Source organism: Aphelocoma coerulescens, chromosome 9 (assembly GCF_041296385.1).
Source record: "Aphelocoma coerulescens isolate FSJ_1873_10779 chromosome 9, UR_Acoe_1.0, whole genome shotgun sequence".
NCBI classification, from domain to species: Eukaryota; Metazoa; Chordata; class Aves; order Passeriformes; family Corvidae; genus Aphelocoma; species Aphelocoma coerulescens.
Window position 1 is genome coordinate 1,035,368 of NC_091023.1, and position 22,483 is coordinate 1,057,850.

Sequence of the window (22,483 nt, forward strand, 5' to 3'; positions counted from 1 at the left end):
TGGCTCTGGATCTGGCTGCAGGTTCCCTTGTTTCCGAGGGCAGGGAAGAGCTGGTGGCCATGACTGTTAGTCCTCGCATAGTTGGCGTGGCGGGAAAAGCTTGAGTGGCTTGTATGGCTCTGGGTCTGGCTGCAGGTTGGGTTGTTGCCGACAGTGGCGCTGGCGGCCGTGTGCCGGGTGCGGGGGGCATTGGGGCAGGGCAGGAAGGCGCTGGTGTGTGCTGGAGAGCGCTGCTGTGGGGCTGAGGGGTGCCTACGGCCATACCACCCTGAGAACGCCCGATCTCGTCTGATCTCGGAAGCTAAGCAGGGTCGGGCCCGGTTAGTACTTGGATGGGAGACCGCCTGGGAATACCGGGTGCTGTAGGCTTCTTTTGCTGGGTCCTGGGCTCTGGGCCAGAGGTGCCTTGTTTTGCTTGGGCAGCGGTGCCAAGGAGCTCAAGGGCGAGGGTGGCTCATGGGGCTTGCATGGCTTGCGTGGCTCTGGGTCCGGCTGCAGGTTCTGTTGTTTCCGAGGTCAGGGCAGAGCTGGTGGCCATGACTGTTAGTCCTCGCATAGTTGGCGTGGCTGGAAAAGCTTGAGTGGCTTGTGTGGTGTTCGGTCTGGCTGCAGGTTGGGTTGTTGCCGACAGTGGCGCTGGCGGCCGTGTGCCGGGTGCGGGGGGCATTGGGGCAGGGCAGGAAGGCGCTGGTGTGTGCTGGAGAGCGCTGCTGTGGGGCTGAGGGGTGCCTACGGCCATACCACCCTGAGAACGCCCGATCTCGTCTGATCTCGGAAGCTAAGCAGGGTCGGGCCCGGTTAGTACTTGGATGGGAGACCGCCTGGGAATACCGGGTGCTGTAGGCTTCTTTTGCTGGGTCCTGGGCTCTGGGCCAGAGGTGCCTTGTTTTGCTTGGGCAGCGGTGCCAAGGAGCACAAGGGCGAGGGTGGCTCATGGGGCTTGCATGGCTTGCGTGGCTCTGGATCTGGCTGCAGGTTCCCTTGTTTCCGAGGGCAGGGAAGAGCTGGTGGCCATGACTGTTAGTCCTCGCATAGTTGGCGTGGCGGGAAAAGCTTGAGTGGCTTGTATGGCTCTGGGTCTGGCTGCAGGTTGGGTTGTTGCCGACAGTGGCGCTGGCGGCCGTGTGCCGGGTGCGGGGGGCATTGGGGCAGGGCAGGAAGGCGCTGGTGTGTGCTGGAGAGCGCTGCTGTGGGGCTGAGGGGTGCCTACGGCCATACCACCCTGAGAACGCCCGATCTCGTCTGATCTCGGAAGCTAAGCAGGGTCGGGCCCGGTTAGTACTTGGATGGGAGACCGCCTGGGAATACCGGGTGCTGTAGGCTTCTTTTGCTGGGTCCTGGGCTCTGGGCCAGAGGTGCCTTGTTTTGCTTGGGCAGCGGTGCCAAGGAGCTCAAGGGCGAGGGTGGCTCATGGGGCTTGCATGGCTTGCGTGGCTCTGGGTCCGGCTGCAGGTTCTGTTGCTGCCGAGGGCAGGGCAGAGCTGGTGGCCATGACTGTTAGTCCTCACATAGTTGGCGTGGCTGGAAAAGCTTGAGTGGCTTGTGTGGTGTTCGGTCTGGCTGCTGGTTGGGTTGTTGCCGACAGTGGCGCTGGCGGCCGTGTGCCGGGTGCGGGGGGCATTGGGGCAGGGCAGGAAGGCGCTGGTGTGTGCTGGAGAGCGCTGCTGTGGGGCTGAGGGGTGCCTACGGCCATACCACCCTGAGAACGCCCGATATCGTCTGATCTCGGAAGCTAAGCAGGGTCGGGCCCGGTTAGTACTTGGATGGGAGACCGCCTGGGAATACCGGGTGCTGTAGGCTTCTTTTGCTGGGTCCTGGGCTCTGGGCCAGAGGTGCCTTGTTTTGCTTGGGCAGCGGTGCCAAGGAGCACAAGGGGGAGGGTGGCTCATGGGGCTTGCATGGCTTGCGTGGCTCTGGGTCCGGCTGCAGGTTCTGTTGTTTCCGAGGTCAGGGCAGAGCTGGTGGCCATGACTGTTAGTCCTCACATAGTTGGCGTGGCTGGAAAAGCTTGAGTGGCTTGTATGGCTCTGGGTCTGGCTGCAGGTTGGGTTGTTGCCGACAGTGGCGCTGGCGGCCGTGTGCCGGGTGCGGGGGGCATTGGGGCAGGGCAGGAAGGCGCTGGTGTGTGCTGGAGAGCGCTGCTGTGGGGCTGAGGGGTGCCTACGGCCATACCACCCTGAGAACGCCCGATCTCGTCTGATCTCGGAAGCTAAGCAGGGTCGGGCCCGGTTAGTACTTGGATGGGAGACCGCCTGGGAATACCGGGTGCTGTAGGCTTCTTTTGCTGGGTCCTGGGCTCTGGGCCAGAGGTGCCTTGTTTTGCTTGGGCAGCGGTGCCAAGGAGCACAAGGGCGAGGGTGGCTCATGGGGCTTGCATGGCTTGCGTGGCTCTGGATCTGGCTGCAGGTTCCCTTGTTTCCGAGGGCAGGGAAGAGCTGGTGGCCATGACTGTTAGTCCTCGCATAGTTGGCGTGGCGGGAAAAGCTTGAGTGGCTTGTATGGCTCTGGGTCTGGCTGCAGGTTGGGTTGTTGCCGACAGTGGCGCTGGCGGCCGTGTGCCGGGTGCGGGGGGCATTGGGGCAGGGCAGGAAGGCGCTGGTGTGTGCTGGAGAGCGCTGCTGTGGGGCTGAGGGGTGCCTACGGCCATACCACCCTGAGAACGCCCGATATCGTCTGATCTCGGAAGCTAAGCAGGGTCGGGCCCGGTTAGTACTTGGATGGGAGACCGCCTGGGAATACCGGGTGCTGTAGGCTTCTTTTGCTGGGTCCTGGGCTCTGGGCCAGAGGTGCCTTGTTTTGCTTGGGCAGCGGTGCCAAGGAGCACAAGGGCGAGGGTGGCTCATGGGGCTTGCATGGCTTGCGTGGCTCTGGATCTGGCTGCAGGTTCCCTTGTTTCCGAGGGCAGGGAAGAGCTGGTGGCCATGACTGTTAGTCCTCGCATAGTTGGCGTGGCGGGAAAAGCTTGAGTGGCTTGTATGGCTCTGGGTCTGGCTGCAGGTTGGGTTGTTGCCGACAGTGGCGCTGGCGGCCGTGTGCCGGGTGCGGGGGGCATTGGGGCAGGGCAGGAAGGCGCTGGTGTGTGCTGGAGAGCGCTGCTGTGGGGCTGAGGGGTGCCTACGGCCATACCACCCTGAGAACGCCCGATCTCGTCTGATCTCGGAAGCTAAGCAGGGTCGGGCCCGGTTAGTACTTGGATGGGAGACCGCCTGGGAATACCGGGTGCTGTAGGCTTCTTTTGCTGGGTCCTGGGCTCTGGGCCAGAGGTGCCTTGTTTTGCTTGGGCAGCGGTGCCAAGGAGCACAAGGGGGAGGGTGGCTCATGGGGCTTGCATGGCTTGCGTGGCTCTGGATCTGGCTGCAGGTTCCCTTGTTTCCGAGGGCAGGGAAGAGCTGGTGGCCATGACTGTTAGTCCTCGCATAGTTGGCGTGGCGGGAAAAGCTTGAGTGGCTTGTATGGCTCTGGGTCTGGCTGCAGGTTGGGTTGTTGCCGACAGTGGCGCTGGCGGCCGTGTGCCGGGTGCGGGGGGCATTGGGGCAGGGCAGGAAGGCGCTGGTGTGTGCTGGAGAGCGCTGCTGTGGGGCTGAGGGGTGCCTACGGCCATACCACCCTGAGAACGCCCGATCTCGTCTGATCTCGGAAGCTAAGCAGGGTCGGGCCCGGTTAGTACTTGGATGGGAGACCGCCTGGGAATACCGGGTGCTGTAGGCTTCTTTTGCTGGGTTCTGGGCTCTGGGCCAGAGGTGCCTTGTTTTGCTTGGGCAGCGGTGCCAAGGAGCACAAGGGGGAGGGTGGCTCATGGGGCTTGCATGGCTTGCGTGGCTCTGGATCTGGCTGCAGGTTCCCTTGTTTCCGAGGGCAGGGAAGAGCTGGTGGCCATGACTGTTAGTCCTCGCATAGTTGGCGTGGCGGGAAAAGCTTGAGTGGCTTGTATGGCTCTGGGTCTGGCTGCAGGTTGGGTTGTTGCCGACAGTGGCGCTGGCGGCCGTGTGCCGGGTGCGAGGAGCATTGGGGCAGGGCAGGAAGGCGCTGGTGTGTGCTGGAGAGCGCTGCTGTGGGGCTGAGGGGTGCCTACGGCTATACCACCCTGAGAACGCCCGATCTCGTCTGATCTCGGAAGCTAAGCAGGGTCGGGCCCGGTTAGTACTTGGATGGGAGACCGCCTGGGAATACCGGGTGCTGTAGGCTTCTTTTGCTGGGTCCTGGGCTCTGGGCCAGAGGTGCCTTGTTTTGCTTGGGCAGCGGTGCCAAGGAGCACAAGGGCGAGGGTGGCTCATGGGGCTTGCATGGCTTGCGTGGCTCTGGATCTGGCTGCAGGTTCCCTTGTTTCCGAGGGCAGGGAAGAGCTGGTGGCCATGACTGTTAGTCCTCGCATAGTTGGCGTGGCGGGAAAAGCTTGAGTGGCTTGTATGGCTCTGGGTCTGGCTGCAGGTTGGGTTGTTGCCGACAGTGGCGCTGGCGGCCGTGTGCCGGGTGCGGGGGGCATTGGGGCAGGGCAGGAAGGCGCTGGTGTGTGCTGGAGAGCGCTGCTGTGGGGCTGAGGGGTGCCTACGGCCATACCACCCTGAGAACGCCCGATCTCGTCTGATCTCGGAAGCTAAGCAGGGTCGGGCCCGGTTAGTACTTGGATGGGAGACCGCCTGGGAATACCGGGTGCTGTAGGCTTCTTTTGCTGGGTCCTGGGCTCTGGGCCAGAGGTGCCTTGTTTTGCTTGGGCAGCGGTGCCAAGGAGCACAAGGGCGAGGGTGGCTCATGGGGCTTGCATGGCTTGCGTGGCTCTGGATCTGGCTGCAGGTTCCCTTGTTTCCGAGGGCAGGGAAGAGCTGGTGGCCATGACTGTTAGTCCTCGCATAGTTGGCGTGGCGGGCAAAGCTTGAGTGGCTTGTATGGCTCTGGGTCTGGCTGCAGGTTGGGTTGTTGCCGACAGTGGCGCTGGCGGCCGTGTGCCGGGTGCGAGGAGCATTGGGGCAGGGCAGGAAGGCGCTGGTGTGTGCTGGAGAGCGCTGCTGTGGGGCTGAGGGGTGCCTACGGCCATACCACCCTGAGAACACCCGATCTCGTCTGATCTCGGAAGCTAAGCAGGGTCGGGCCCGGTTAGTACTTGGATGGGAGACCGCCTGGGAATACCGGGTGCTGTAGGCTTCTTTTGCTGGGTCCTGGGCTCTGGGCCAGAGGTGCCTTGTTTTGCTTGGGCAGCGGTGCCAAGGAGCTCAAGGGCGAGGGTGGCTCATGGGGCTTGCATGGCTTGCGTGGCTCTGGGTCCGGCTGCAGGTTCTGTTGTTGCCGAGGGCAGGGCAGAGCTGGTGGCCATGACTGTTAGTCCTCACATAGTTGGCGTGGCTGGAAAAGCTTGAGTGGCTTGTGTGGTGTTCGGTCTGGCTGCAGGTTGGGTTGTTGCCAACAGTGGCGCTGGCGGCCGTGTGCCGGGTGCGGGGGGCATTGGGGCAGGGCAGGAAGGCGCTGGTGTGTGCTGGAGAGCGCTGCTGTGGGGCTGAGGGGTGCCTACGGCCATACCACCCTGAGAACGCCCGATATCGTCTGATCTCGGAAGCTAAGCAGGGTCGGGCCCGGTTAGTACTTGGATGGGAGACCGCCTGGGAATACCGGGTGCTGTAGGCTTCTTTTGCTGGGTCCTGGGCTCTGGGCCAGAGGTGCCTTGTTTTGCTTGGGCAGCGGTGCCAAGGAGCACAAGGGGGAGGGTGGCTCATGGGGCTTGCATGGCTTGCGTGGCTCTGGGTCCGGCTGCAGGTTCTGTTGTTTCCGAGGTCAGGGCAGAGCTGGTGGCCATGACTGTTAGTCCTCACATAGTTGGCGTGGCTGGAAAAGCTTGAGTGGCTTGTATGGCTCTGGGTCTGGCTGCAGGTTGGGTTGTTGCCGACAGTGGCGCTGGCGGCCGTGTGCCGGGTGCAGGGGGCATTGGGGCAGGGCAGGAAGGCGCTGGTGTGTGCTGGAGAGCGCTGCTGTGGGGCTGAGGGGTGCCTACGGCCATACCACCCTGAGACTGCCCGATATCGTCTGATCTCGGAAGCTAAGCAGGGTCGGGCCCGGTTAGTACTTGGATGGGAGACCGCCTGGGAATACCGGGTGCTGTAGGCTTCTTTTGCTGGGTCCTGGGCTCTGGGCCAGAGGTGCCTTGTTTTGCTTGGGCAGCGGTGCCAAGGAGCTCAAGGGCGAGGGTGGCTCATGGGGCTTGCATGGCTTGCGTGGCTCTGGGTCCGGCTGCAGGTTCTGTTGTTGCGGAGGGCAGGGCAGAGCTGGTGGCCATGACTGTTAGTCCTCGCATAGTTGGCGTGGCGGGAAAAGCTTGAGTGGCTTGTATGGCTCTGGGTCTGGCTGCCGGTTGGGTTGTTGCCGACAGTGGCGCTGGCGGCCGTGTGCCGGGTGCGGGGGGCATTGGGGCAGGGCAGGAAGGCGCTGGTGTGTGCTGGAGAGCGCTGCTGTGGGGCTGAGGGGTGCCTACGGCCATACCACCCTGAGAACGCCCGATCTCGTCTGATCTCGGAAGCTAAGCAGGGTCGGGCCCGGTTAGTACTTGGATGGGAGACCGCCTGGGAATACCGGGTGCTGTAGGCTTCTTTTGCTGGGTCCTGGGCTCTGGGCCAGAGGTGCCTTGTTTTGCTTGGGCAGCGGTGCCAAGGAGCTCAAGGGCGAGGGTGGCTCATGGGGCTTGCATGGCTTGCGTGGCTCTGGGTCCGGCTGCAGGTTCTGTTGCTGCCGAGGGCAGGGCAGAGCTGGTGGCCATGACTGTTAGTCCTCACATAGTTGGCGTGGCTGGAAAAGCTTGAGTGGCTTGTGTGGTGTTCGGTCTGGCTGCTGGTTGGGTTGTTGCCGACAGTGGCGCTGGCGGCCGTGTGCCGGGTGCGGGGGGCATTGGGGCAGGGCAGGAAGGCGCTGGTGTGTGCTGGAGAGCGCTGCTGTGGGGCTGAGGGGTGCCTACGGCCATACCACCCTGAGAACGCCCGATCTCGTCTGATCTCGGAAGCTAAGCAGGGTCGGGCCCGGTTAGTACTTGGATGGGAGACCGCCTGGGAATACCGGGTGCTGTAGGCTTCTTTTGCTGGGTCCTGGGCTCTGGGCCAGAGGTGCCTTGTTTTGCTTGGGCAGCGGTGCCAAGGAGCACAAGGGCGAGGGTGGCTCATGGGGCTTGCATGGCTTGCGTGGCTCTGGATCTGGCTGCAGGTTCCCTTGTTTCCGAGGGCAGGGAAGAGCTGGTGGCCATGACTGTTAGTCCTCGCATAGTTGGCGTGGCGGGAAAAGCTTGAGTGGCTTGTATGGCTCTGGGTCTGGCTGCAGGTTGGGTTGTTGCCGACAGTGGCGCTGGCGGCCGTGTGCCGGGTGCGGGGGGCATTGGGGCAGGGCAGGAAGGCGCTGGTGTGTGCTGGAGAGCGCTGCTGTGGGGCTGAGGGGTGCCTACGGCCATACCACCCTGAGAACGCCCGATATCGTCTGATCTCGGAAGCTAAGCAGGGTCGGGCCCGGTTAGTACTTGGATGGGAGACCGCCTGGGAATACCGGGTGCTGTAGGCTTCTTTTGCTGGGTCCTGGGCTCTGGGCCAGAGGATCCTTGTTTTGCTTGGGCAGCGGTGCCAAGGAGCACAAGGGGGAGGGTGGCTCATGGGGCTTGCATGGCTTGCGTGGCTCTGGGTCCGGCTGCAGGTTCTGTTGTTTCCGAGGTCAGGGCAGAGCTGGTGGCCATGACTGTTAGTCCTCACATAGTTGGCGTGGCTGGAAAAGCTTGAGTGGCTTGTATGGCTCTGGGTCTGGCTGCAGGTTGGGTTGTTGCCGACAGTGGCGCTGGCGGCCGTGTGCCGGGTGCGGGGGGCATTGGGGCAGGGCAGGAAGGCGCTGGTGTGTGCTGGAGAGCGCTGCTGTGGGGCTGAGGGGTGCCTACGGCCATACCACCCTGAGAACGCCCGATCTCGTCTGATCTCGGAAGCTAAGCAGGGTCGGGCCCGGTTAGTACTTGGATGGGAGACCGCCTGGGAATACCGGGTGCTGTAGGCTTCTTTTGCTGGGTCCTGGGCTCTGGGCCAGAGGTGCCTTGTTTTGCTTGGGCAGCGGTGCCAAGGAGCACAAGGGCGAGGGTGGCTCATGGGGCTTGCATGGCTTGCGTGGCTCTGGATCTGGCTGCAGGTTCCCTTGTTTCCGAGGGCAGGGAAGAGCTGGTGGCCATGACTGTTAGTCCTCGCATAGTTGGCGTGGCGGGAAAAGCTTGAGTGGCTTGTATGGCTCTGGGTCTGGCTGCAGGTTGGGTTGTTGCCGACAGTGGCGCTGGCGGCCGTGTGCCGGGTGCGGGGGGCATTGGGGCAGGGCAGGAAGGCGCTGGTGTGTGCTGGAGAGCGCTGCTGTGGGGCTGAGGGGTGCCTACGGCCATACCACCCTGAGAACGCCCGATATCGTCTGATCTCGGAAGCTAAGCAGGGTCGGGCCCGGTTAGTACTTGGATGGGAGACCGCCTGGGAATACCGGGTGCTGTAGGCTTCTTTTGCTGGGTCCTGGGCTCTGGGCCAGAGGTGCCTTGTTTTGCTTGGGCAGCGGTGCCAAGGAGCACAAGGGCGAGGGTGGCTCATGGGGCTTGCATGGCTTGCGTGGCTCTGGATCTGGCTGCAGGTTCCCTTGTTTCCGAGGGCAGGGAAGAGCTGGTGGCCATGACTGTTAGTCCTCGCATAGTTGGCGTGGCGGGAAAAGCTTGAGTGGCTTGTATGGCTCTGGGTCTGGCTGCAGGTTGGGTTGTTGCCGACAGTGGCGCTGGCGGCCGTGTGCCGGGTGCGGGGGGCATTGGGGCAGGGCAGGAAGGCGCTGGTGTGTGCTGGAGAGCGCTGCTGTGGGGCTGAGGGGTGCCTACGGCCATACCACCCTGAGAACGCCCGATCTCGTCTGATCTCGGAAGCTAAGCAGGGTCGGGCCCGGTTAGTACTTGGATGGGAGACCGCCTGGGAATACCGGGTGCTGTAGGCTTCTTTTGCTGGGTCCTGGGCTCTGGGCCAGAGGTGCCTTGTTTTGCTTGGGCAGCGGTGCCAAGGAGCACAAGGGGGAGGGTGGCTCATGGGGCTTGCATGGCTTGCGTGGCTCTGGATCTGGCTGCAGGTTCCCTTGTTTCCGAGGGCAGGGAAGAGCTGGTGGCCATGACTGTTAGTCCTCGCATAGTTGGCGTGGCGGGAAAAGCTTGAGTGGCTTGTATGGCTCTGGGTCTGGCTGCAGGTTGGGTTGTTGCCGACAGTGGCGCTGGCGGCCGTGTGCCGGGTGCGGGGGGCATTGGGGCAGGGCAGGAAGGCGCTGGTGTGTGCTGGAGAGCGCTGCTGTGGGGCTGAGGGGTGCCTACGGCCATACCACCCTGAGAACGCCCGATCTCGTCTGATCTCGGAAGCTAAGCAGGGTCGGGCCCGGTTAGTACTTGGATGGGAGACCGCCTGGGAATACCGGGTGCTGTAGGCTTCTTTTGCTGGGTTCTGGGCTCTGGGCCAGAGGTGCCTTGTTTTGCTTGGGCAGCGGTGCCAAGGAGCACAAGGGGGAGGGTGGCTCATGGGGCTTGCATGGCTTGCGTGGCTCTGGATCTGGCTGCAGGTTCCCTTGTTTCCGAGGGCAGGGAAGAGCTGGTGGCCATGACTGTTAGTCCTCGCATAGTTGGCGTGGCGGGAAAAGCTTGAGTGGCTTGTATGGCTCTGGGTCTGGCTGCAGGTTGGGTTGTTGCCGACAGTGGCGCTGGCGGCCGTGTGCCGGGTGCGAGGAGCATTGGGGCAGGGCAGGAAGGCGCTGGTGTGTGCTGGAGAGCGCTGCTGTGGGGCTGAGGGGTGCCTACGGCTATACCACCCTGAGAACGCCCGATCTCGTCTGATCTCGGAAGCTAAGCAGGGTCGGGCCCGGTTAGTACTTGGATGGGAGACCGCCTGGGAATACCGGGTGCTGTAGGCTTCTTTTGCTGGGTCCTGGGCTCTGGGCCAGAGGTGCCTTGTTTTGCTTGGGCAGCGGTGCCAAGGAGCACAAGGGCGAGGGTGGCTCATGGGGCTTGCATGGCTTGCGTGGCTCTGGATCTGGCTGCAGGTTCCCTTGTTTCCGAGGGCAGGGAAGAGCTGGTGGCCATGACTGTTAGTCCTCGCATAGTTGGCGTGGCGGGAAAAGCTTGAGTGGCTTGTATGGCTCTGGGTCTGGCTGCAGGTTGGGTTGTTGCCGACAGTGGCGCTGGCGGCCGTGTGCCGGGTGCGGGGGGCATTGGGGCAGGGCAGGAAGGCGCTGGTGTGTGCTGGAGAGCGCTGCTGTGGGGCTGAGGGGTGCCTACGGCCATACCACCCTGAGAACGCCCGATCTCGTCTGATCTCGGAAGCTAAGCAGGGTCGGGCCCGGTTAGTACTTGGATGGGAGACCGCCTGGGAATACCGGGTGCTGTAGGCTTCTTTTGCTGGGTCCTGGGCTCTGGGCCAGAGGTGCCTTGTTTTGCTTGGGCAGCGGTGCCAAGGAGCACAAGGGCGAGGGTGGCTCATGGGGCTTGCATGGCTTGCGTGGCTCTGGATCTGGCTGCAGGTTCCCTTGTTTCCGAGGGCAGGGAAGAGCTGGTGGCCATGACTGTTAGTCCTCGCATAGTTGGCGTGGCGGGCAAAGCTTGAGTGGCTTGTATGGCTCTGGGTCTGGCTGCAGGTTGGGTTGTTGCCGACAGTGGCGCTGGCGGCCGTGTGCCGGGTGCGAGGAGCATTGGGGCAGGGCAGGAAGGCGCTGGTGTGTGCTGGAGAGCGCTGCTGTGGGGCTGAGGGGTGCCTACGGCCATACCACCCTGAGAACACCCGATCTCGTCTGATCTCGGAAGCTAAGCAGGGTCGGGCCCGGTTAGTACTTGGATGGGAGACCGCCTGGGAATACCGGGTGCTGTAGGCTTCTTTTGCTGGGTCCTGGGCTCTGGGCCAGAGGTGCCTTGTTTTGCTTGGGCAGCGGTGCCAAGGAGCTCAAGGGCGAGGGTGGCTCATGGGGCTTGCATGGCTTGCGTGGCTCTGGGTCCGGCTGCAGGTTCTGTTGTTGCCGAGGGCAGGGCAGAGCTGGTGGCCATGACTGTTAGTCCTCACATAGTTGGCGTGGCTGGAAAAGCTTGAGTGGCTTGTGTGGTGTTCGGTCTGGCTGCAGGTTGGGTTGTTGCCAACAGTGGCGCTGGCGGCCGTGTGCCGGGTGCGGGGGGCATTGGGGCAGGGCAGGAAGGCGCTGGTGTGTGCTGGAGAGCGCTGCTGTGGGGCTGAGGGGTGCCTACGGCCATACCACCCTGAGAACGCCCGATATCGTCTGATCTCGGAAGCTAAGCAGGGTCGGGCCCGGTTAGTACTTGGATGGGAGACCGCCTGGGAATACCGGGTGCTGTAGGCTTCTTTTGCTGGGTCCTGGGCTCTGGGCCAGAGGTGCCTTGTTTTGCTTGGGCAGCGGTGCCAAGGAGCACAAGGGGGAGGGTGGCTCATGGGGCTTGCATGGCTTGCGTGGCTCTGGGTCCGGCTGCAGGTTCTGTTGTTTCCGAGGTCAGGGCAGAGCTGGTGGCCATGACTGTTAGTCCTCACATAGTTGGCGTGGCTGGAAAAGCTTGAGTGGCTTGTATGGCTCTGGGTCTGGCTGCAGGTTGGGTTGTTGCCGACAGTGGCGCTGGCGGCCGTGTGCCGGGTGCAGGGGGCATTGGGGCAGGGCAGGAAGGCGCTGGTGTGTGCTGGAGAGCGCTGCTGTGGGGCTGAGGGGTGCCTACGGCCATACCACCCTGAGACTGCCCGATATCGTCTGATCTCGGAAGCTAAGCAGGGTCGGGCCCGGTTAGTACTTGGATGGGAGACCGCCTGGGAATACCGGGTGCTGTAGGCTTCTTTTGCTGGGTCCTGGGCTCTGGGCCAGAGGTGCCTTGTTTTGCTTGGGCAGCGGTGCCAAGGAGCTCAAGGGCGAGGGTGGCTCATGGGGCTTGCATGGCTTGCGTGGCTCTGGGTCCGGCTGCAGGTTCTGTTGTTGCCGAGGGCAGGGCAGAGCTGGTGGCCATGACTGTTAGTCCTCGCATAGTTGGCGTGGCGGGAAAAGCTTGAGTGGCTTGTATGGCTCTGGGTCTGGCTGCCGGTTGGGTTGTTGCCGACAGTGGCGCTGGCGGCCGTGTGCCGGGTGCGGGGGGCATTGGGGCAGGGCAGGAAGGCGCTGGTGTGTGCTGGAGAGCGCTGCTGTGGGGCTGAGGGGTGCCTACGGCCATACCACCCTGAGAACGCCCGATCTCGTCTGATCTCGGAAGCTAAGCAGGGTCGGGCCCGGTTAGTACTTGGATGGGAGACCGCCTGGGAATACCGGGTGCTGTAGGCTTCTTTTGCTGGGTCCTGGGCTCTGGGCCAGAGGTGCCTTGTTTTGCTTGGGCAGCGGTGCCAAGGAGCTCAAGGGCGAGGGTGGCTCATGGGGCTTGCATGGCTTGCGTGGCTCTGGGTCCGGCTGCAGGTTCTGTTGCTGCCGAGGGCAGGGCAGAGCTGGTGGCCATGACTGTTAGTCCTCACATAGTTGGCGTGGCTGGAAAAGCTTGAGTGGCTTGTGTGGTGTTCGGTCTGGCTGCTGGTTGGGTTGTTGCCGACAGTGGCGCTGGCGGCCGTGTGCCGGGTGCGGGGGGCATTGGGGCAGGGCAGGAAGGCGCTGGTGTGTGCTGGAGAGCGCTGCTGTGGGGCTGAGGGGTGCCTACGGCCATACCACCCTGAGAACGCCCGATCTCGTCTGATCTCGGAAGCTAAGCAGGGTCGGGCCCGGTTAGTACTTGGATGGGAGACCGCCTGGGAATACCGGGTGCTGTAGGCTTCTTTTGCTGGGTCCTGGGCTCTGGGCCAGAGGTGCCTTGTTTTGCTTGGGCAGCGGTGCCAAGGAGCACAAGGGCGAGGGTGGCTCATGGGGCTTGCATGGCTTGCGTGGCTCTGGATCTGGCTGCAGGTTCCCTTGTTTCCGAGGGCAGGGAAGAGCTGGTGGCCATGACTGTTAGTCCTCGCATAGTTGGCGTGGCGGGAAAAGCTTGAGTGGCTTGTATGGCTCTGGGTCTGGCTGCAGGTTGGGTTGTTGCCGACAGTGGCGCTGGCGGCCGTGTGCCGGGTGCGGGGGGCATTGGGGCAGGGCAGGAAGGCGCTGGTGTGTGCTGGAGAGCGCTGCTGTGGGGCTGAGGGGTGCCTACGGCCATACCACCCTGAGAACGCCCGATCTCGTCTGATCTCGGAAGCTAAGCAGGGTCGGGCCCGGTTAGTACTTGGATGGGAGACCGCCTGGGAATACCGGGTGCTGTAGGCTTCTTTTGCTGGGTCCTGGGCTCTGGGCCAGAGGTGCCTTGTTTTGCTTGGGCAGCGGTGCCAAGGAGCTCAAGGGCGAGGGTGGCTCATGGGGCTTGCATGGCTTGCGTGGCTCTGGGTCCGGCTGCAGGTTCTGTTGTTTCCGAGGTCAGGGCAGAGCTGGTGGCCATGACTGTTAGTCCTCGCATAGTTGGCGTGGCTGGAAAAGCTTGAGTGGCTTGTGTGGTGTTCGGTCTGGCTGCAGGTTGGGTTGTTGCCGACAGTGGCGCTGGCGGCCGTGTGCCGGGTGCGGGGGGCATTGGGGCAGGGCAGGAAGGCGCTGGTGTGTGCTGGAGAGCGCTGCTGTGGGGCTGAGGGGTGCCTACGGCCATACCACCCTGAGAACGCCCGATCTCGTCTGATCTCGGAAGCTAAGCAGGGTCGGGCCCGGTTAGTACTTGGATGGGAGACCGCCTGGGAATACCGGGTGCTGTAGGCTTCTTTTGCTGGGTCCTGGGCTCTGGGCCAGAGGTGCCTTGTTTTGCTTGGGCAGCGGTGCCAAGGAGCACAAGGGCGAGGGTGGCTCATGGGGCTTGCATGGCTTGCGTGGCTCTGGATCTGGCTGCAGGTTCCCTTGTTTCCGAGGGCAGGGAAGAGCTGGTGGCCATGACTGTTAGTCCTCGCATAGTTGGCGTGGCGGGAAAAGCTTGAGTGGCTTGTATGGCTCTGGGTCTGGCTGCAGGTTGGGTTGTTGCCGACAGTGGCGCTGGCGGCCGTGTGCCGGGTGCGGGGGGCATTGGGGCAGGGCAGGAAGGCGCTGGTGTGTGCTGGAGAGCGCTGCTGTGGGGCTGAGGGGTGCCTACGGCCATACCACCCTGAGAACGCCCGATCTCGTCTGATCTCGGAAGCTAAGCAGGGTCGGGCCCGGTTAGTACTTGGATGGGAGACCGCCTGGGAATACCGGGTGCTGTAGGCTTCTTTTGCTGGGTCCTGGGCTCTGGGCCAGAGGTGCCTTGTTTTGCTTGGGCAGCGGTGCCAAGGAGCTCAAGGGCGAGGGTGGCTCATGGGGCTTGCATGGCTTGCGTGGCTCTGGGTCCGGCTGCAGGTTCTGTTGTTTCCGAGGTCAGGGCAGAGCTGGTGGCCATGACTGTTAGTCCTCGCATAGTTGGCGTGGCTGGAAAAGCTTGAGTGGCTTGTGTGGTGTTCGGTCTGGCTGCAGGTTGGGTTGTTGCCAACAGTGGCGCTGGCGGCCGTGTGCCGGGTGCGGGGGGCATTGGGGCAGGGCAGGAAGGCGCTGGTGTGTGCTGGAGAGCGCTGCTGTGGGGCTGAGGGGTGCCTACGGCCATACCACCCTGAGAACGCCCGATATCGTCTGATCTCGGAAGCTAAGCAGGGTCGGGCCCGGTTAGTACTTGGATGGGAGACCGCCTGGGAATACCGGGTGCTGTAGGCTTCTTTTGCTGGGTCCTGGGCTCTGGGCCAGAGGTGCCTTGTTTTGCTTGGGCAGCGGTGCCAAGGAGCACAAGGGGGAGGGTGGCTCATGGGGCTTGCATGGCTTGCGTGGCTCTGGGTCCGGCTGCAGGTTCTGTTGTTTCCGAGGTCAGGGCAGAGCTGGTGGCCATGACTGTTAGTCCTCACATAGTTGGCGTGGCTGGAAAAGCTTGAGTGGCTTGTATGGCTCTGGGTCTGGCTGCAGGTTGGGTTGTTGCCGACAGTGGCGCTGGCGGCCGTGTGCCGGGTGCGGGGGGCATTGGGGCAGGGCAGGAAGGCGCTGGTGTGTGCTGGAGAGCGCTGCTGTGGGGCTGAGGGGTGCCTACGGCCATACCACCCTGAGAACGCCCGATCTCGTCTGATCTCGGAAGCTAAGCAGGGTCGGGCCCGGTTAGTACTTGGATGGGAGACCGCCTGGGAATACCGGGTGCTGTAGGCTTCTTTTGCTGGGTCCTGGGCTCTGGGCCAGAGGTGCCTTGTTTTGCTTGGGCAGCGGTGCCAAGGAGCACAAGGGCGAGGGTGGCTCATGGGGCTTGCATGGCTTGCGTGGCTCTGGATCTGGCTGCAGGTTCCCTTGTTTCCGAGGGCAGGGAAGAGCTGGTGGCCATGACTGTTAGTCCTCGCATAGTTGGCGTGGCGGGAAAAGCTTGAGTGGCTTGTATGGCTCTGGGTCTGGCTGCAGGTTGGGTTGTTGCCGACAGTGGCGCTGGCGGCCGTGTGCCGGGTGCGGGGGGCATTGGGGCAGGGCAGGAAGGCGCTGGTGTGTGCTGGAGAGCGCTGCTGTGGGGCTGAGGGGTGCCTACGGCCATACCACCCTGAGAACGCCCGATCTCGTCTGATCTCGGAAGCTAAGCAGGGTCGGACCCGGTTAGTACTTGGATGGGAGACCGCCTGGGAATACCGGGTGCTGTAGGCTTCTTTTGCTGGGTCCTGGGCTCTGGGCCAGAGGTGCCTTGTTTTGCTTGGGCAGCGGTGCCAAGGAGCTCAAGGGCGAGGGTGGCTCATGGGGCTTGCATGGCTTGCGTGGCTCTGGGTCCGGCTGCAGGTTCTGTTGCTGCCGAGGGCAGGGCAGAGCTGGTGGCCATGACTGTTAGTCCTCACATAGAGAGCGTGGCTGGAAAAGCTTGAGTGGCTTGTGTGGTGTTCGGTCTGGCTGCTGGTTGGGTTGTTGCCGACAGTGGCGCTGGCGGCCGTGTGCCGGGTGCGGGGGGCATTGGGGCAGGGCAGGAAGGCGCTGGTGTGTGCTGGAGAGCGCTGCTGTGGGGCTGAGGGGTGCCTACGGCCATACCACCCTGAGAACGCCCGATCTCGTCTGATCTCGGAAGCTAAGCAGGGTCGGGCCCGGTTAGTACTTGGATGGGAGACCGCCTGGGAATACCGGGTGCTGTAGGCTTCTTTTGCTGGGTCCTGGGCTCTGGGCCAGAGGTGCCTTGTTTTGCTTGGGCAGCGGTGCCAAGGAGCACAAGGGGGAGGGTGGCTCATGGGGCTTGCATGGCTTGCGTGGCTCTGGGTCCGGCTGCAGGTTCTGTTGTTTCCGAGGTCAGGGCAGAGCTGGTGGCCATGACTGTTAGTCCTCACATAGTTGGCGTGGCTGGAAAAGCTTGAGTGGCTTGTATGGCTCTGGGTCTGGCTGCAGGTTGGGTTGTTGCCGACAGTGGCGCTGGCGGCCGTGTGCCGGGTGCGGGGGGCATTGGGGCAGGGCAGGAAGGCGCTGGTGTGTGCTGGAGAGCGCTGCTGTGGGGCTGAGGGGTGCCTACGGCCATACCACCCTGAGAACGCCCGATCTCGTCTGATCTCGGAAGCTAAGCAGGGTCGGGCCCGGTTAGTACTTGGATGGGAGACCGCCTGGGAATACCGGGTGCTGTAGGCTTCTTTTGCTGGGTCCTGGGCTCTGGGCCAGAGGTGCCTTGTTTTGCTTGGGCAGCGGTGCCAAGGAGCACAAGGGGGAGGGTGGCTCATGGGGCTTGCATGGCTTGCGTGGCTCTGGATCTGGCTGCAGGTTCCCTTGTTTCCGAGGGCAGGGAAGAGCTGGTGGCCATGACTGTTAGTCCTCGCATAGTTGGCGTGGCGGGAAAAGCTTGAGTGGCTTGTATGGCTCTGGGTCTGGCTGCAGGTTGGGTTGTTGCCGACAGTGGCGCTGGCGGCCGTGTGCCGGGTGCGGGGGGCATTGGGGCAGGGCAGGAAGGCGCTGGTGTGTGCTGGAGAGCGCTGCTGTGGGGCTGAGGGGTGCCTACGGCCATACCACCCTGAGAACGCCCGATCTCGTCTGATCTCGGAAGCTAAGCAGGGTCGGACCCGGTTAGTACTTGGATGGGAGACCGCCTGGGAATACCGGGTGCTGTAGGCTTCTTTTGCTGGGTCCTGGGCTCTGGGCCAGAGGTGCCTTGTTTTGCTTGGGCAGCGGTGCCAAGGAGCTCAAGGGCGAGGGTGGCTCATGGGGCTTGCATGGCTTGCGTGGCTCTGGGTCCGGCTGCAGGTTCTGTTGCTGCCGAGGGCAGGGCAGAGCTGGTGGCCATGACTGTTAGTCCTCACATAGTTGGCGTGGCTGGAAAAGCTTGAGTGGCTTGTGTGGTGTTCGGTCTGGCTGCTGGTTGGGTTGTTGCCGACAGTGGCGCTGGCGGCCGTGTGCCGGGTGCGGGGGGCATTGGGGCAGGGCAGGAAGGCGCTGGTGTGTGCTGGAGAGCGCTGCTGTGGGGCTGAGGGGTGCCTACGGCCATACCACCCTGAGAACGCCCGATCTCGTCTGATCTCGGAAGCTAAGCAGGGTCGGGCCCGGTTAGTACTTGGATGGGAGACCGCCTGGGAATACCGGGTGCTGTAGGCTTCTTTTGCTGGGTCCTGGGCTCTGGGCCAGAGGTGCCTTGTTTTGCTTGGGCAGCGGTGCCAAGGAGCACAAGGGGGAGGGTGGCTCATGGGGCTTGCATGGCTTGCGTGGCTCTGGATCTGGCTGCAGGTTCCCTTGTTTCCGAGGGCAGGGAAGAGCTGGTGGCCATGACTGTTAGTCCTCGCATAGTTGGCGTGGCGGGAAAAGCTTGAGTGGCTTGTATGGCTCTGGGTCTGGCTGCAGGTTGGGTTGTTGCCGACAGTGGCGCTGGCGGCCGTGTGCCGGGTGCGGGGGGCATTGGGGCAGGGCAGGAAGGCGCTGGTGTGTGCTGGAGAGCGCTGCTGTGGGGCTGAGGGGTGCCTACGGCCATACCACCCTGAGAACGCCCGATCTCGTCTGATCTCGGAAGCTAAGCAGGGTCGGACCCGGTTAGTACTTGGATGGGAGACCGCCTGGGAATACCGGGTGCTGTAGGCTTCTTTTGCTGGGTCCTGGGCTCTGGGCCAGAGGTGCCTTGTTTTGCTTGGGCAGCGGTGCCAAGGAGCACAAGGGCGAGGGTGGCTCATGGGGCTTGCATGGCTTGCGTGGCTCTGGATCTGGCTGCAGGTTCCCTTGTTTCCGAGGGCAGGGAAGAGCTGGTGGCCATGACTGTTAGTCCTCGCATAGTTGGCGTGGCGGGAAAAGCTTGAGTGGCTTGTATGGCTCTGGGTCTGGCTGCAGGTTGGGTTGTTGCCGACAGTGGCGCTGGCGGCCGTGTGCCGGGTGCGGGGGGCATTGGGGCAGGGCAGGAAGGCGCTGGTGTGTGCTGGAGAGCGCTGCTGTGGGGCTGAGGGGTGCCTACGGCCATACCACCCTGAGAACGCCCGATATCGTCTGATCTCGGAAGCTAAGCAGGGTCGGGCCCGGTTAGTACTTGGATGGGAGACCGCCTGGGAATACCGGGTGCTGTAGGCTTCTTTTGCTGGGTCCTGGGCTCTGGGCCAGAGGTGCCTTGTTTTGCTTGGGCAGCGGTGCCAAGGAGCACAAGGGCGAGGGTGGCTCATGGGGCTTGCATGGCTTGCGTGGCTCTGGATCTGGCTGCAGGTTCCCTTGTTTCCGAGGGCAGGGAAGAGCTGGTGGCCATGACTGTTAGTCCTCGCATAGTTGGCGTGGCGGGAAAAGCTTGAGTGGCTTGTATCGCTCTGGGTCTGGCTGCAGGTTGGGTTGTTGCCGACAGTGGCGCTGGCGGCCGTGTGCCGGGTGCGGGGGGCATTGGGGCAGGGCAGGAAGGCGCTGGTGTGTGCTGGAGAGCGCTGCTGTGGGGCTGAGGGGTGCCTACGGCCATACCACCCTGAGAACGCCCGATCTCGTCTGATCTCGGAAGCTAAGCAGGGTCGGGCCCGGTTAGTACTTGGATGGGAGACCGCCTGGGAATACCGGGTGCTGTAGGCTTCTTTTGCTGGGTCCTGGGCTCTGGGCCAGAGGTGCCTTGTTTTGCTTGGGCAGCGGTGCCAAGGAGCACAAGGGGGAGGGTGGCTCATGGGGCTTGCATGGCTTGCGTGGCTCTGGATCTGGCTGCAGGTTCCCTTGTTTCCGAGGGCAGGGAAGAGCTGGTGGCCATGACTGTTAGTCCTCGCATAGTTGGCGTGGCGGGAAAAGCTTGAGTGGCTTGTATCGCTCTGGGTCTGGCTGCAGGTTGGGTTGTTGCCGTCAGTGGCGCTGGCGGCCGTGTGCCGGGTGCGGGGGGCATTGGGGCAGGGCAGGAAGGCGCTGGTGTGTGCTGGAGAGCGCTGCTGTGGGGCTGAGGGGTGCCTACGGCCATACCACCCTGAGAACGCCCGATCTCGTCTGATCTCGGAAGCTAAGCAGGGTCGGGCCCGGTTAGTACTTGGATGGGAGACCGCCTGGGAATACCGGGTGCTGTAGGCTTCTTTTGCTGGGTCCTGGGCTCTGGGCCAGAGGTGCCTTGTTTTGCTTGGGCAGCGGTGCCAAGGAGCACAAGGGGGAGGGTGGCTCATGGGGCTTGCATGGCTTGCGTGGCTCTGGATCTGGCTGCAGGTTCCCTTGTTTCCGAGGGCAGGGAAGAGCTGGTGGCCATGACTGTTAGTCCTCGCATAGTTGGCGTGGCGGGAAAAGCTTGAGTGGCTTGTATGGCTCTGGGTCTGGCTGCAGGTTGGGTTGTTGCCGACAGTGGCGCTGGCGGCCGTGTGCCGGGTGCGGGGGGCATTGGGGCAGGGCAGGAAGGCGCTGGTGTGTGCTGGAGAGCGCTGCTGTGGGGCTGAGGGGTGCCTACGGCCATACCACCCTGAGAACGCCCGATCTCGTCTGATCTCGGAAGCTAAGCAGGGTCGGGCCCGGTTAGTACTTGGATGGGAGACCGCCTGGGAATACCGGGTGCTGTAGGCTTCTTTTGCTGGGTTCTGGGCTCTGGGCCAGAGGTGCCTTGTTTTGCTTGGGCAGCGGTGCCAAGGAGCACAAGGGGGAGGGTGGCTCATGGGGCTTGCATGGCTTGCGTGGCTCTGGATCTGGCTGCAGGTTCCCTTGTTTCCGAGGGCAGGGAAGAGCTGGTGGCCATGACTGTTAGTCCTCGCATAGTTGGCGTGGCTGGAAAAGCTTGAGTGGCTTGTATGGCTCTGGGTCTGGCTGCAGGTTGGGTTGTTGCCGACAGTGGCGCTGGCGGCCGTGTGCCGGGTGCGAGGAGCATTGGGGCAGGGCAGGAAGGCGCTGGTGTGTGCTGGAGAGCGCTGCTGTGGGGCTGAGGGGTGCCTACGGCTATACCACCCTGAGAACACCCGATCTCGTCTGATCTCGGAAGCTAAGCAGGGTCGGGCCCGGTTAGTACTTGGATGGGAGACCGCCTGGGAATACCGGGTGCTGTAGGCTTCTTTTGCTGGGTCCTGGGCTCTGGGCCAGAGGTGCCTTGTTTTGCTTGGGCAGCGGTGCCAAGGAGCTCAAGGGCGAGGGTGGCTCATGGGGCTTGCATGGCTTGCGTGGCTCTGGGTCCGGCTGCAGGTTCTGTTGTTGCCGAGGGCAGGGCAGAGCTGGTGGCCATGACTGTTAGTCCTCACATAGTTGGCGTGGCTGGAAAAGCTTGAGTGGCTTGTGTGGTGTTCGGTCTGGCTGCAGGTTGGGTTGTTGCCAACAGTGGCGCTGGCGGCCGTGTGCCGGGTGCGGGGGGCATTGGGGCAGGGCAGGAAGGCGCTGGTGTGTGCTGGAGAGCGCTGCTGTGGGGCTGAGGGGTGCCTACGGCCATACCACCCTGAGAACGCCCGATATCGTCTGATCTCGGAAGCTAAGCAGGGTCGGGCCCGGTTAGTACTTGGATGGGAGACCGCCTGGGAATACCGGGTGCTGTAGGCTTCTTTTGCTGGGTCCTGGGCTCTGGGCCAGAGGTGCCTTGTTTTGCTTGGGCAGCGGTGCCAAGGAGCACAAGGGGGAGGGTGGCTCATGGGGCTTGCATGGCTTGCGTGGCTCTGGGTCCGGCTGCAGGTTCTGTTGTTTCCGAGGTCAGGGCAGAGCTGGTGGCCATGACTGTTAGTCCTCACATAGTTGGCGTGGCTGGAAAAGCTTGAGTGGCTTGTATGGCTCTGGGTCTGGCTGCAGGTTGGGTTGTTGCCGACAGTGGCGCTGGCGGCCGTGTGCCGGGTGCAGGGGGCATTGGGGCAGGGCAGGAAGGCGCTGGTGTGTGCTGGAGAGCGCTGCTGTGGGGCTGAGGGGTGCCTACGGCCATACCACCCTGAGACTGCCCGATATCGTCTGATCTCGGAAGCTAAGCAGGGTCGGGCCCGGTTAGTACTTGGATGGGAGACCGCCTGGGAATACCGGGTGCTGTAGGCTTCTTTTGCTGGGTCCTGGGCTCTGGGCCAGAGGTGCCTTGTTTTGTTTGGGCAGCGGTGCCAAGGAGCTCAAGGGCGAGGGTGGCTCATGGGGCTTGCATGGCTTGCGTGGCTCTGGGTCCGGCTGCAGGTTCTGTTGTTGCCGAGGGCAGGGCAGAGCTGGTGGCCATGACTGTTAGTCCTCGCATAGTTGGCGTGGCGGGAAAAGCTTGAGTGGCTTGTATGGCTCTGGGTCTGGCTGCCGGTTGGGTTGTTGCCGACAGTGGCGCTGGCGGCCGTGTGCCGGGTGCGGGGGGCATTGGGGCAGGGCAGGAAGGCGCTGGTGTGTGCTGGAGAGCGCTGCTGTGGGGCTGAGGGGTGCCTACGGCCATACCACCCTGAGAACGCCCGATCTCGTCTGATCTCGGAAGCTAAGCAGGGTCGGGCCCGGTTAGTACTTGGATGGGAGACCGCCTGGGAATACCGGGTGCTGTAGGCTTCTTTTGCTGGGTCCTGGGCTCTGGGCCAGAGGTGCCTTGTTTTGCTTGGGCAGCGGTGCCAAGGAGCTCAAGGGCGAGGGTGGCTCATGGGGCTTGCATGGCTTGCGTGGCTCTGGGTCCGGCTGCAGGTTCTGTTGTTTCCGAGGTCAGGGCAGAGCTGGTGGCCATGACTGTTAGTCCTCGCATAGTTGGCGTGGCTGGAAAAGCTTGAGTGGCTTGTGTGGTGTTCGGTCTGGCTGCAGGTTGGGTTGTTGCCGACAGTGGCGCTGGCGGCCGTGTGCCGGGTGCGGGGGGCATTGGGGCAGGGCAGGAAGGCGCTGGTGTGTGCTGGAGAGCGCTGCTGTGGGGCTGAGGGGTGCCTACGGCCATACCACCCTGAGAACGCCCGATCTCGTCTGATCTCGGAAGCTAAGCAGGGTCGGGCCCGGTTAGTACTTGGATGGGAGACCGCCTGGGAATACCGGGTGCTGTAGGCTTCTTTTGCTGGGTCCTGGGCTCTGGGCCAGAGGTGCCTTGTTTTGCTTGGGCAGCGGTGCCAAGGAGCACAAGGGCGAGGGTGGCTCATGGGGCTTGCATGGCTTGCGTGGCTCTGGATCTGGCTGCAGGTTCCCTTGTTTCCGAGGGCAGGGAAGAGCTGGTGGCCATGAC

General features: G+C 63.2%; 47 non-coding genes across 47 annotated transcripts; all 47 read left to right on the forward strand.

Moving 5' to 3' along the window:
- Positions 1-250: 250 nt before the first annotated feature.
- On the forward strand, positions 251-369 carry LOC138116126 (5S ribosomal RNA). The gene has a single exon (XR_011154022.1). It is a non-coding gene; the product is annotated as a 5S ribosomal RNA (ribosomal RNA).
- A 358-nt stretch (positions 370-727) lies between these two features.
- LOC138116128 (5S ribosomal RNA) lies at positions 728-846 on the forward strand. The gene has a single exon (XR_011154024.1). It is a non-coding gene; the product is annotated as a 5S ribosomal RNA (ribosomal RNA).
- A 358-nt stretch (positions 847-1,204) lies between these two features.
- LOC138116129 (5S ribosomal RNA) lies at positions 1,205-1,323 on the forward strand. The gene has a single exon (XR_011154025.1). It is a non-coding gene; the product is annotated as a 5S ribosomal RNA (ribosomal RNA).
- A 358-nt stretch (positions 1,324-1,681) lies between these two features.
- LOC138115606 (5S ribosomal RNA) lies at positions 1,682-1,800 on the forward strand. Its single transcript, XR_011153517.1, has one exon. It is a non-coding gene; the product is annotated as a 5S ribosomal RNA (ribosomal RNA).
- A 358-nt stretch (positions 1,801-2,158) lies between these two features.
- LOC138116130 (5S ribosomal RNA) lies at positions 2,159-2,277 on the forward strand. The gene has a single exon (XR_011154026.1). It is a non-coding gene; the product is annotated as a 5S ribosomal RNA (ribosomal RNA).
- A 358-nt stretch (positions 2,278-2,635) lies between these two features.
- LOC138115607 (5S ribosomal RNA) lies at positions 2,636-2,754 on the forward strand. Its single transcript, XR_011153518.1, has one exon. It is a non-coding gene; the product is annotated as a 5S ribosomal RNA (ribosomal RNA).
- Positions 2,755-3,112: 358 nt separating this feature from the next.
- On the forward strand, positions 3,113-3,231 carry LOC138116131 (5S ribosomal RNA). The gene has a single exon (XR_011154027.1). It is a non-coding gene; the product is annotated as a 5S ribosomal RNA (ribosomal RNA).
- A 358-nt stretch (positions 3,232-3,589) lies between these two features.
- Positions 3,590-3,708, forward strand: LOC138116132 (5S ribosomal RNA). The gene has a single exon (XR_011154028.1). It is a non-coding gene; the product is annotated as a 5S ribosomal RNA (ribosomal RNA).
- A 358-nt stretch (positions 3,709-4,066) lies between these two features.
- On the forward strand, positions 4,067-4,185 carry LOC138115297 (5S ribosomal RNA). Its single transcript, XR_011153211.1, has one exon. It is a non-coding gene; the product is annotated as a 5S ribosomal RNA (ribosomal RNA).
- Positions 4,186-4,543: 358 nt separating this feature from the next.
- On the forward strand, positions 4,544-4,662 carry LOC138116134 (5S ribosomal RNA). Its single transcript, XR_011154030.1, has one exon. It is a non-coding gene; the product is annotated as a 5S ribosomal RNA (ribosomal RNA).
- A 358-nt stretch (positions 4,663-5,020) lies between these two features.
- On the forward strand, positions 5,021-5,139 carry LOC138115277 (5S ribosomal RNA). Its single transcript, XR_011153191.1, has one exon. It is a non-coding gene; the product is annotated as a 5S ribosomal RNA (ribosomal RNA).
- A 358-nt stretch (positions 5,140-5,497) lies between these two features.
- On the forward strand, positions 5,498-5,616 carry LOC138115608 (5S ribosomal RNA). Its single transcript, XR_011153519.1, has one exon. It is a non-coding gene; the product is annotated as a 5S ribosomal RNA (ribosomal RNA).
- A 358-nt stretch (positions 5,617-5,974) lies between these two features.
- LOC138115701 (5S ribosomal RNA) lies at positions 5,975-6,093 on the forward strand. The gene has a single exon (XR_011153612.1). It is a non-coding gene; the product is annotated as a 5S ribosomal RNA (ribosomal RNA).
- A 358-nt stretch (positions 6,094-6,451) lies between these two features.
- On the forward strand, positions 6,452-6,570 carry LOC138116135 (5S ribosomal RNA). The gene has a single exon (XR_011154031.1). It is a non-coding gene; the product is annotated as a 5S ribosomal RNA (ribosomal RNA).
- Positions 6,571-6,928: 358 nt separating this feature from the next.
- LOC138116136 (5S ribosomal RNA) lies at positions 6,929-7,047 on the forward strand. The gene has a single exon (XR_011154032.1). It is a non-coding gene; the product is annotated as a 5S ribosomal RNA (ribosomal RNA).
- A 358-nt stretch (positions 7,048-7,405) lies between these two features.
- On the forward strand, positions 7,406-7,524 carry LOC138115609 (5S ribosomal RNA). The gene has a single exon (XR_011153520.1). It is a non-coding gene; the product is annotated as a 5S ribosomal RNA (ribosomal RNA).
- A 358-nt stretch (positions 7,525-7,882) lies between these two features.
- LOC138116137 (5S ribosomal RNA) lies at positions 7,883-8,001 on the forward strand. The gene has a single exon (XR_011154033.1). It is a non-coding gene; the product is annotated as a 5S ribosomal RNA (ribosomal RNA).
- A 358-nt stretch (positions 8,002-8,359) lies between these two features.
- LOC138115610 (5S ribosomal RNA) lies at positions 8,360-8,478 on the forward strand. The gene has a single exon (XR_011153521.1). It is a non-coding gene; the product is annotated as a 5S ribosomal RNA (ribosomal RNA).
- A 358-nt stretch (positions 8,479-8,836) lies between these two features.
- On the forward strand, positions 8,837-8,955 carry LOC138116138 (5S ribosomal RNA). Its single transcript, XR_011154034.1, has one exon. It is a non-coding gene; the product is annotated as a 5S ribosomal RNA (ribosomal RNA).
- Positions 8,956-9,313: 358 nt separating this feature from the next.
- Positions 9,314-9,432, forward strand: LOC138116139 (5S ribosomal RNA). Its single transcript, XR_011154035.1, has one exon. It is a non-coding gene; the product is annotated as a 5S ribosomal RNA (ribosomal RNA).
- A 358-nt stretch (positions 9,433-9,790) lies between these two features.
- On the forward strand, positions 9,791-9,909 carry LOC138115298 (5S ribosomal RNA). Its single transcript, XR_011153212.1, has one exon. It is a non-coding gene; the product is annotated as a 5S ribosomal RNA (ribosomal RNA).
- Positions 9,910-10,267: 358 nt separating this feature from the next.
- On the forward strand, positions 10,268-10,386 carry LOC138116140 (5S ribosomal RNA). The gene has a single exon (XR_011154036.1). It is a non-coding gene; the product is annotated as a 5S ribosomal RNA (ribosomal RNA).
- A 358-nt stretch (positions 10,387-10,744) lies between these two features.
- On the forward strand, positions 10,745-10,863 carry LOC138115393 (5S ribosomal RNA). Its single transcript, XR_011153307.1, has one exon. It is a non-coding gene; the product is annotated as a 5S ribosomal RNA (ribosomal RNA).
- A 358-nt stretch (positions 10,864-11,221) lies between these two features.
- Positions 11,222-11,340, forward strand: LOC138115611 (5S ribosomal RNA). The gene has a single exon (XR_011153522.1). It is a non-coding gene; the product is annotated as a 5S ribosomal RNA (ribosomal RNA).
- Positions 11,341-11,698: 358 nt separating this feature from the next.
- LOC138115703 (5S ribosomal RNA) lies at positions 11,699-11,817 on the forward strand. The gene has a single exon (XR_011153614.1). It is a non-coding gene; the product is annotated as a 5S ribosomal RNA (ribosomal RNA).
- Positions 11,818-12,175: 358 nt separating this feature from the next.
- Positions 12,176-12,294, forward strand: LOC138116141 (5S ribosomal RNA). Its single transcript, XR_011154037.1, has one exon. It is a non-coding gene; the product is annotated as a 5S ribosomal RNA (ribosomal RNA).
- A 358-nt stretch (positions 12,295-12,652) lies between these two features.
- LOC138116142 (5S ribosomal RNA) lies at positions 12,653-12,771 on the forward strand. The gene has a single exon (XR_011154038.1). It is a non-coding gene; the product is annotated as a 5S ribosomal RNA (ribosomal RNA).
- A 358-nt stretch (positions 12,772-13,129) lies between these two features.
- Positions 13,130-13,248, forward strand: LOC138116143 (5S ribosomal RNA). Its single transcript, XR_011154039.1, has one exon. It is a non-coding gene; the product is annotated as a 5S ribosomal RNA (ribosomal RNA).
- A 358-nt stretch (positions 13,249-13,606) lies between these two features.
- On the forward strand, positions 13,607-13,725 carry LOC138116145 (5S ribosomal RNA). Its single transcript, XR_011154041.1, has one exon. It is a non-coding gene; the product is annotated as a 5S ribosomal RNA (ribosomal RNA).
- Positions 13,726-14,083: 358 nt separating this feature from the next.
- On the forward strand, positions 14,084-14,202 carry LOC138116146 (5S ribosomal RNA). Its single transcript, XR_011154042.1, has one exon. It is a non-coding gene; the product is annotated as a 5S ribosomal RNA (ribosomal RNA).
- Positions 14,203-14,560: 358 nt separating this feature from the next.
- LOC138115613 (5S ribosomal RNA) lies at positions 14,561-14,679 on the forward strand. Its single transcript, XR_011153524.1, has one exon. It is a non-coding gene; the product is annotated as a 5S ribosomal RNA (ribosomal RNA).
- A 358-nt stretch (positions 14,680-15,037) lies between these two features.
- On the forward strand, positions 15,038-15,156 carry LOC138116147 (5S ribosomal RNA). The gene has a single exon (XR_011154043.1). It is a non-coding gene; the product is annotated as a 5S ribosomal RNA (ribosomal RNA).
- Positions 15,157-15,514: 358 nt separating this feature from the next.
- On the forward strand, positions 15,515-15,633 carry LOC138115325 (5S ribosomal RNA). The gene has a single exon (XR_011153238.1). It is a non-coding gene; the product is annotated as a 5S ribosomal RNA (ribosomal RNA).
- A 358-nt stretch (positions 15,634-15,991) lies between these two features.
- Positions 15,992-16,110, forward strand: LOC138116148 (5S ribosomal RNA). Its single transcript, XR_011154044.1, has one exon. It is a non-coding gene; the product is annotated as a 5S ribosomal RNA (ribosomal RNA).
- Positions 16,111-16,468: 358 nt separating this feature from the next.
- Positions 16,469-16,587, forward strand: LOC138116149 (5S ribosomal RNA). The gene has a single exon (XR_011154045.1). It is a non-coding gene; the product is annotated as a 5S ribosomal RNA (ribosomal RNA).
- A 358-nt stretch (positions 16,588-16,945) lies between these two features.
- LOC138115326 (5S ribosomal RNA) lies at positions 16,946-17,064 on the forward strand. The gene has a single exon (XR_011153239.1). It is a non-coding gene; the product is annotated as a 5S ribosomal RNA (ribosomal RNA).
- A 358-nt stretch (positions 17,065-17,422) lies between these two features.
- On the forward strand, positions 17,423-17,541 carry LOC138116150 (5S ribosomal RNA). Its single transcript, XR_011154046.1, has one exon. It is a non-coding gene; the product is annotated as a 5S ribosomal RNA (ribosomal RNA).
- Positions 17,542-17,899: 358 nt separating this feature from the next.
- LOC138115327 (5S ribosomal RNA) lies at positions 17,900-18,018 on the forward strand. Its single transcript, XR_011153240.1, has one exon. It is a non-coding gene; the product is annotated as a 5S ribosomal RNA (ribosomal RNA).
- Positions 18,019-18,376: 358 nt separating this feature from the next.
- On the forward strand, positions 18,377-18,495 carry LOC138115614 (5S ribosomal RNA). Its single transcript, XR_011153525.1, has one exon. It is a non-coding gene; the product is annotated as a 5S ribosomal RNA (ribosomal RNA).
- Positions 18,496-18,853: 358 nt separating this feature from the next.
- LOC138116151 (5S ribosomal RNA) lies at positions 18,854-18,972 on the forward strand. Its single transcript, XR_011154047.1, has one exon. It is a non-coding gene; the product is annotated as a 5S ribosomal RNA (ribosomal RNA).
- Positions 18,973-19,330: 358 nt separating this feature from the next.
- LOC138116152 (5S ribosomal RNA) lies at positions 19,331-19,449 on the forward strand. The gene has a single exon (XR_011154048.1). It is a non-coding gene; the product is annotated as a 5S ribosomal RNA (ribosomal RNA).
- Positions 19,450-19,807: 358 nt separating this feature from the next.
- Positions 19,808-19,926, forward strand: LOC138116153 (5S ribosomal RNA). Its single transcript, XR_011154049.1, has one exon. It is a non-coding gene; the product is annotated as a 5S ribosomal RNA (ribosomal RNA).
- Positions 19,927-20,284: 358 nt separating this feature from the next.
- On the forward strand, positions 20,285-20,403 carry LOC138115951 (5S ribosomal RNA). Its single transcript, XR_011153850.1, has one exon. It is a non-coding gene; the product is annotated as a 5S ribosomal RNA (ribosomal RNA).
- A 358-nt stretch (positions 20,404-20,761) lies between these two features.
- On the forward strand, positions 20,762-20,880 carry LOC138115615 (5S ribosomal RNA). Its single transcript, XR_011153526.1, has one exon. It is a non-coding gene; the product is annotated as a 5S ribosomal RNA (ribosomal RNA).
- Positions 20,881-21,238: 358 nt separating this feature from the next.
- On the forward strand, positions 21,239-21,357 carry LOC138115704 (5S ribosomal RNA). Its single transcript, XR_011153615.1, has one exon. It is a non-coding gene; the product is annotated as a 5S ribosomal RNA (ribosomal RNA).
- Positions 21,358-21,715: 358 nt separating this feature from the next.
- Positions 21,716-21,834, forward strand: LOC138116154 (5S ribosomal RNA). The gene has a single exon (XR_011154050.1). It is a non-coding gene; the product is annotated as a 5S ribosomal RNA (ribosomal RNA).
- A 358-nt stretch (positions 21,835-22,192) lies between these two features.
- On the forward strand, positions 22,193-22,311 carry LOC138116156 (5S ribosomal RNA). Its single transcript, XR_011154052.1, has one exon. It is a non-coding gene; the product is annotated as a 5S ribosomal RNA (ribosomal RNA).
- The last annotated feature ends 172 nt before the right edge of the window (positions 22,312-22,483 follow it).